At 35.0% G+C, this 9,144-nt stretch overlaps 1 non-coding gene across 1 annotated transcript; it reads right to left on the reverse strand.

Annotated features, from left to right (window-relative positions):
- Positions 1–1,143: 1,143 nt before the first annotated feature.
- On the reverse strand, positions 1,144–1,250 carry LOC131921352 (U6 spliceosomal RNA). Its single transcript, XR_009381972.1, has one exon. It is a non-coding gene; the product is annotated as a U6 spliceosomal RNA (small nuclear RNA).
- Between the last annotated feature and the right edge of the window lie 7,894 nt (positions 1,251–9,144).

The raw sequence follows: 9,144 nt of genomic DNA on the forward strand, positions 1-9,144 counted from the left end.
AGTACTAAACTACTGGATCCCTGAGAAACTCTAACATCTCATGTATATGTGGAAGATATTAATAAAATGTGTTGCACCAAGAAATGATCATTAGAATTATAGCACACAAATTTTCATTTTTTTTCCAGTGAGATTTTGATCAATTAAAATTAAAAGAATTTTGGAAAATATACTGTCTCAAATGCATTCTGTGATGTAAATGGGACTAAAGAAAGTACATGGTAAATCTTTAACTAGCAGAGTAATCACTTAAAGAGTAAAATTCGAATTCTAGCATTAAAAACTTATCAGTGTTACCTAATATTAAACATTTAGAGACACAGGCCCAGCCAGTTTGTGTAAGCTGTAGGGTTTTTTTGTTTGTTTGGTTTTTTTTTGTATTTTTTATGGTTTTATTTCTTCATTTAAATGTCTGAACATGCAATATAAACGTATAAAATATGTATGTAATATATTTAGGAAATATACATAATCATAAAATATATGTATAATATATGTAATTTTCTTTTTTTAATTTTTTTTTAAATTTTGCAATACAATTCAGTTCTACATATCAGCCACGGATTCCCTTGTTCTCCCCCCCTCCTGCCACTCTCCCCTTCCCCCCAGCCCACCTCCCATTCCCACCTCCTCCAGGGCAAAGCCTCCCCCAGGGACTGAGATCAACCTGGTAGACTCAGTCCAGGTAGGCCCAGTCCCCTCCTCCCAGGCTGAGCCAAGTGATCCTGCATAGGCCCCAGGTTTCAAACAGCCCACTCATGCAATGAGCACAGGACCCGGTCCCACTGCCTGGATGCCTCCCAAACAGATCAAGCCAATCAACTGTCTCACCCATTCAGAGGGCCTGATCCAGTTGGTGACCCCTCAGCCATTGGTTCATATTTCATGTGTTTCCATTCGTTTGGCTATTTGTCCCTGTGCTTTATCCAACCTTGGTCTCAACAATTCTCGCTCATATAAACCCTCCTCATTCTCGCTAATTGGACTCCCAGAGATCCACCCGGGACCTAGCCATGGATCTCTGCATCCAGATCCCTCAGTAGTTGGATGAGGTTTCTAGCACGACAATTAGGGTGTTTGACCATCCCATCATCAGAGTAGGTCAGTTCTGGCTGTATCTCGACCATTGCCAGCAGTCTGTTGAAACATATGGAACGCTTTACGAATTTGCGTGTCATCCTTGTGCAGGGGCCATGCTAATCTTCTCTGTATCGTTCCAATTTTAGTATATGTGCTGCCGAAGCGAGCAGAAGCTGTAGTTTTTATGTTAAAATGGCCATAAATTCCTCTCACGTTGTAAAAAATCAGTTTAGGTCACTTACAAATTCCAACTCTATGTACTTCTCTTTATCTCTTTACCTCTTGTTCATCCTTATGAAATGTTTTTGTCCAAATTAAATATTAGATGCAAGTATGTCTTTTATTCTTTCAGAGGATTTTGATGGTTTTCTTAGTGAGAAATCAGCCAATCCTGTTGTCTCTGCCTCATATCCATTTTTTTTGTTTAACTTCTCTTATGTAGAGGTGTGTATTTCTGCATGTGGATAAGTGCAGTTGAGTGCAAGTACCTGTGGAGGGAGGCCAGAGGGATCTTCTGAAGCTGGAGTTACACAGGGTTATCAGTGGCCTGATATGGTAGTAGAAAACATAACTCAAGTCTTCTGGAAAAGCAGGAAGTGCTCTTAATTGCTGAACTCTCTCCAGCCTCTCTGCCCTTATTTTTATTTTTCAGTTAATCATTTCTCACCACTTCATACTCATACATAATACTATTTGCTGCTCTGTTCTGTGGGTTTTTTTTTTTTTTTTTTTTTTTTTTTTTTTTTTTTTTTTTTAGTCCTCTGATATAAACCTGGATCTTTGGAGTGTAAAAACATGTTATGCTAAATCTTGATTGCCTGCTTGTTTTGATGTGGAATCAAATAAAATACATGTCTCTTCCCACCTAACTTTGACTTTGACTTTATTCAATTTCTTTTCTGTTTCTTTTCCTTCCCCATGTTTTAGTTGGGGTTTCTATTTCTGCAATGAAACACCATGGCCAAAGGGAAAGTTGGGGAGAAAAGGGTTTACTTGGCTTACATTTGCAAAGCACTGTTCATCACTGAAGGAAGTCAGGACAAAAACTCAAACAGGTCAGGAACCTGGAGGCAGGGTTGATACAGTGGTCATGGAGGGGTTCTTCTTACTGGATTGCTTTGTCCAGCTTGCTCAGCCTGCTTTCTTATAGAACCCAGGACGACCAACCAGTCCAGGGATGGAACCACCCAGCATGGGGTAGGCCCTCCCCCATCAATCAGTATATAAAATTCCTTAAAGTTGAATCTTATGGAGGCAACTTCTCAGCTGAGGTTCCCTCCTTTCAGTTAACTCTAGTTTGCATGGCAAGTTGGTACAGACTAGCCAGCACACCCGGCAAGTTCAGTTTCTGTTGGGCAGCCAGTCTTGGTAGTATATTGTCAACCTAACAGGGATCACATAATTAAACATACAAACACAAACAAACAACAAAAAAAAACCCTGGTTCTTCTGCTCCCACAGCTGTAAGATGTCAATAGTTCCTTAGTTAGTATTGAAATTTCATGTCAACATTCCCTACTCTATGCTGGGATGTTTTTTGACTGGAGCTTGCACAAGTCCGTGCATGCCATCACATTCACTGAGAGTTCATATATACATCTGTGCTCTTATATCTGCAAAACACTGTTTCCTTAGTGTTACTTCCTACCTCTGCTTCTTAAACAAAATATTTCTACCCTCTCACCTAGGAGAAAAAAAACTTGAGATTCTAAGCCTTATAGTAAAAAGGTCTAATGTGAATGTCCCTTTTAGGACTAGGGGCTCCATACTCCTCTATTCTCAGCGGTTTGACCAGTTTGGAGGCTCTGTGTTAATATATCAGGGTATGTACTGCAGAAGATTCTCTGAAGATGGTTAAACAATGCTCTGATATATATGCATATCAATAAATCATTAAGAATTATTTTCATAATATGTCCATTTATTAGTGTAATATAGTACTACAGGTTCCCCTCCCCCCTGCCTGGGACCTACCCACAATTTAGCTATAGGTTATTGACTACTTTGACATTGCCAGGTTAGGGATATAAATGTCAAAATTAAACTTGAAGATTAGCATGAACTATGCAACTTTGTTGAATATTTTCAATGTAATTATCCAGTTAACATAGAGAAAATTACATAAAGAAATAAATAATCAAAGTCTAACTTTAGCTGCCTAAGTTCTTTAATTTAGTTTTATTCCTATATAATAAAATTTATCTTAAAATCTTATTTTCAATATCAAGTTTAGATTTTACATAAATTCAAATAATATAAGTGAAACATTTACATAACACTTTAGTTAATTACATAGATACTGAAATTTAGCTTAATATTTATATTAACAAGGGAAAATTTTACATCTTAGGAAACACTAGCATAATACAATGATATTTGAGATAAAAAACACATGTTTTGGCTGCTTGCAATAATTTGACCAAAAGTTTATTTAACAAAATATCTTATTAACACCTTTATTTCAAAAACAAAGTATAGTACAAATCAATAACACAAATTTTATTTGCATTTTTAAATAAAACAATATGCAATTTACTGTAAATAACTGTAGAAGAAAGTAATTCTGTCATGTCAATCATCACTTAGAGTAAGAATTTTGCAAAAGAAATAATGACTCTTCCATTAATTGTCCAAATTAGTCCCAAAATGACAGATATTTAAAATTTGACTGGCAATGTTTAAAAAGTAATTGCTTGTGTGATGAAAAACTGGAGAATAGCTAGCCTAGGATCCTACCATAAAACCAGACAATATTTCTCCAAAAATGTAATGATAAAATGACTCCTAATGATATTCTGTTATACTTAACAGATTCGTGTTTTATTCGGCCATCACTGGAGAAGCTTCCTCCTGCAGCACATGGTAACAAATACAGAAATTCACAGCCAGACATTACACAGAGAGTGGAAGACTTTGGAACACTCAGCCTTTAAAGGGAGGCCTTCGTCAATTCCTTCTCCTCAAGGCTCAGGAAACCCTAAAGAAGAAGAGGCAAAAAGGTGTTAAGAGCTAGAAGGGATGGAGGATGCCAAGAAAAGAAGGCCTGCTAAACCAACCTGAGCAAAGCTCATAGGAACTCACAGAGACTGGAGCAGCACATAAAGGGCATTCATGAGTTTGCACCAGGTCCTCTACACTTATGGCTTTCGGTGTAGTGCTTTGATGGGATTCCTGAGTGTAAGAATGAGTGGATCTCTGATTCTTGTGCCGTCTCTTGGGCTCTTTTCCTTCTGTTGGTTGGTCTTGTCCAACTTTGGTGTGATAGGCTATTATTTTATCATATTATATTTTATTTTGTTGTATTAAAAAACAAATGAAAGCCCAGCCATTAAGGTAGTTGAAAACAACTGAACTGGCATTTATAAATGTTGGGAAAGGGAAAATCATTTTTTTCCAATGGAGTACATTTTGTTGATCAACTACTGCAGGGCAGACCTCATGTCGAGGAGTATTTGACCAACATATAAAGGGCTCCACTGTCTTTTAGTAAGCTTTTATTTGATTACAATTTGTTGTTTTATTTCTTGCTGATGTGTGGTTTTATTTTGTTTTCTTTGGGAGGATTTTACTATGGCATTAGATTTTGGCTTGTTTTTTTTTTCTCTTTTTTTAGAAAAACTAAATTTGGGTAGCAAGGGAGGAGGAAAGGATCTAGAAGGGTGCTGGAGAAGGGAAGAATATATTCAATTTTTAAAATTGTTTTGGATAAGAAAAAAATTAACAAATATCAGTTCTCTTGAAAAATTGCTCTTATTTAGAGATGAATTATATTATCTGCCTTCCTTTCCCTCCCCTAGCATCCTCCAATCTGTATTTAGCTGCCATTTTTCAAATTAAGGATCTTTGTTCTCATTAAATGTTACATATATATATATATATATATATATATATATATATATATATATATATATGCTTCAAATGAAGTCATACTATTAGTATTATATACACTAATGTGGAAATTATGTACACTGTTCAAAGTAGTTTCCCTTTAAAAGTGTTGCTATTCATTCAAAAATATAGTTTCATAAGATCAAACAAAATTTATGATTACTTTTGTGTAGATATCATAGTTGATTCATCTTAGATTATGTCTAAAAATATATAAATAATCATTATATTAATTTTTATTTTATATAATTTATATAGTTAAATCACTTAAAGTTTTTTAATATTGTATTTAATTAAGATTAACTAGCCTAAATAAAACAAGATTTAGATTTATATTTAAATAGATTTAATTTTTTTTTTTTTTTTTTTTTTTTTTTTTTTTTTTTTGTCGGAGCTGAGGACCGAACCCAGGGCCTTGCACTTGCTAGGCAAGCGCTCTACCACTGAGCTAAATCCCCAACCCCTAATTTTATTTTTAAACATTAATGAAATTAGTTGTCTCTTAGAAAAATAAACTAGATGTATAAGAATAATTAAAATAATATATTGTCATGGTGGCACACATCCTTAGTGCAGCAATCAGAAGCAAAAAGAGGTTCACAAGCAGATCTCTGAATTTGAGGCCATCCTGGTCTACATAGTTTCAGGACAGCCAGGGCTACACAGAGTAGTTTGTCTCAAAAACAGCAGCAACAACAACAAAGAATATTTTTAAAAAATCATAAATAAAACCAATTATTTGATGGTGTTCCCTTTAGGAAATCACTAATGTTCAATAATTTAAAATTTTCCTCATGAAAAATGGTAAAGATTATATTTATAATTTTTAAGTAGACCATTTACCTCTGTATACATAAGTTTATTTTCAACTTGTTAGTTTTATTTAATATTACTTTTATAATTTTTCATTACTCTCCTGACATATAAAATATTTAAAATGTAATATCTGTGACAGTAGAAATATGGAAGAGTCTCAATATAAATATTATACATTTATTGTGTTCTTACAATACAATATTGAATTTGTATGTCTTAAAATGTTAAAAAATATTGCAAAGAATTTATAAATATAAGATATCTGATTTATCTTCAAGTCTGTACCAGTGCCCATATATCCAAGTTTAATAACCCAGGAGAGTCAGTTTTCATATCAATAAAAATTTAGTAAATATAAAAAAGTATAAATTGGCAGAGGAGGTTTAATTTCTTAAATTTTATTACTTTAATATTCTTCAGCACCATTTGTATTGGAGGAGAGTACCAATATTGTGCTAACTATGGATGGTTTTTGAAAATACAGTCTGTTTTAAATTGGAAATAACATTTATTTGAAAACAAGATTACAAACAAATCATTGATTTTTGCTGATTTTGTAACATTTGTCTATAGAATAATATAGGTGTTATACTTTTTATGTACATAACAACAAATTGTTTAAGATCTTAATGGCTAAAAGTAGTAAATAATTATGACTTTATTACTATGTGAGTCAAAAGCCTGAGTGTGCTTGAACTTTATCTTTTGACAGTAGATTCTCATGGCAAAGATCACAGTTATTGTACTCTCTAGAGAGGTGGGTTTAAGGGTCACTCTCTTCTAATACCACTTCCCAGGCTTCTGGCATGACTTTGACTTCAGGGCTCAGTTACTGGTTAGTTTGAATGTTGGCTGTAGGCTGCTTTGAGTTTTCTGCATGAGGGTGAAAATTAATATGGCAACAGATTTCATCAAACAGATAAAGTGAGGGAAAAAGAGGTTCACTGGAAATGAAAGTGGAATTCTATTCATCTCTGTCTGACATGTAGGCAATATTATACTTACTGAGCAGATTTTATGTACACATTTATAAATAGAAATATATCACATACACACTCACCTGTACACACAAAAGCACACATGCATACATGTTTATACACTTAAAGTAAATGAGGTCATGAATTTGAATGAAAATAAGAAAGGAGTAAATTGGAGAGGTTTAAGGAATGAAAGGGAATGGAGAAATGATGCAGTTATATATACATACATATATACAAACTACAGTATCACTTTTAAAACAAAGGAAGGACTAACACACAGGTGTGACTGTCAGTAAGTGAGAATCTTTTTCAATTCATACCACAACCAGAGGTCTGTAAACATATTCTCACAACCGAAGCTGTTTTGGAATTTCCTTATGAAAGCTTGATTGCTATGAGCCTCTCGATATGCTCACAAGAGCAGGCATTAGGAAATTCCATCCATTGACTAGCCAAATGTCATATGTCATCTTTCAAAGAGCATGTTTGTGCACATGGTTCATAGAAAGTTCATGATCATAGCCTGACAAAAATAAAATTATACTACAAAGTTGAATTTCCCCAAATTATCTCACAAATTATTATGGACACCTTTAATTGAAGAATTTGGACAAGTTCTTTAATACAGATGGGTTTCTTAGATGAATTCATATGAACTTTCTGATGTTTTACGTTGTTTCCTTTTACGTTTCCTGCAAACATTGGGCAGTTGAACAGGAAAAGGTAAAGTATATGTCAGATAGCATGGTGTTTTGAGGGGACCTGTGAGAGCAGGTATGTATCTATTTTGCCTGCTCTTGGGACTTTTTTCCTCTTACTGGTTTGCATTGTTCAGCATCAATATGAGGGCTTTTGTTTTTCTTATTGTATCCTGTTTTGTCCTGTTTAATTGCTGTCTCTTGGTGACCTGCTCTTTTCTGGAGGGAGTGGTGTGGATCTTGAAAATATGTGAGGTGAGAGGAGCTGGGAACAGTGTAGGGAGGAGAAACTGTGGTCAGAATGTATTTTCATGAAAGAAGAATTTGTTTTCAATTAATGAAAAGGAAATTAGAGAAGAGAAGAGAAGAGAAGAGAAGAGAAGAGAAGAGAAGAGAAGAGAGAGAAAAGAAAAATTGTCTGTTCAAATTCACATTTTTAAAAGGAAAAATACCTCAAGACCCTCTGTGTTACATAGTACTTTGTTCATGAATGCAACAAGGCACACCAGATCAGAGTAAGAATGACTGTTCCCAAAGATTCCCAAATGCATACTTCACTGCTACTATAAATTCCTAGAAACTGCAGAAGAATGTGGGAAATTATTCTTCTTATGTTGAGTGATTCATTAATGTTCAACTATGTTGGGCAATAATGGAACTATCCATGCACATTATTAGAAAAATGTAGCCCCGGAGAGTTAAACAAATGCAATGCAGGGAATAATGTTTCCCAGGAGGGAATGGATGACCTACTCAGTACATTAACTTTGCATTGTCTTTGCTTCCATGATTGCTTAAGAAAACCTATAAAAATGGTCATTAATATTTTAAGAACTGTTGGAAAGATGATTACTCTGCATATATAAAGGCAACAGCTAAAGACTTTATGTTTAAGGAAGATCTAATACTGGCTTATTTACATTATACACATTCTTTGATTTTGGCATGTGATCACATATTGTTATAAAACATTTCTAAGTAGACTTTGTTTAAGTAATTTATTTGTGAGACTATATTACTGCATTAATAAATTGTTATTTCTTATTTTCTGTTTTTCAAATACTATCTGCTGTGGGATGATCTGTATGTCAAGTGTGTTGCTGATTGGTCAGTAAATAAATCACTGATTGGCCATTGGCTAGGCAGGAAGTATAGGCGGGACAAGGAAAAGAATTCTGGGAAGTGGAAGGCTGAGAGAGAGACACTGCGAGCCGCCATCAGGACAAGGAAGATGTAAGGTACCAGTAAGCCATGAGCCATGTGGCAAAGTAAAGATTAATAGAAATGGGCTAAATATAAGAGTAAGAGCTAGACAATAACAGGCCTGAGCTAATGGCCAAGCAGTTTAAATAATGTAAGAGTCTGTGTGTTTATTTTATAAGTGGGCTCTGAGACTGGCGGGACTTGGTGGCGGGAGCTGGAGAGAAATTCTCCAGCAACAAATGGTGCCCAACGTGTTGGCAAGAGTTTCCACCTAACACCTGAGTAAAAAGATTCTAAAACGGAGCTAAAAACAGCTTCCTAATTGTCTCTCTCAAATGAGCGGCAGCTGCTGGTTTGAGCTACTGGCGGGTTCCTAGGGTGCGTGCTCGACCTGCCGCCGTATGGCGGGAATGAGGCCTCTGCGAATGGCACATTAAGCTATGTGGTGAATTTAGCCTTTGCTAGCACAAAACAAAAAA

This window comes from Peromyscus eremicus, chromosome 10 (genome assembly GCF_949786415.1).
Source record: "Peromyscus eremicus chromosome 10, PerEre_H2_v1, whole genome shotgun sequence".
Lineage (NCBI taxonomy): Eukaryota > Metazoa > Chordata > Mammalia > Rodentia > Cricetidae > Peromyscus > Peromyscus eremicus.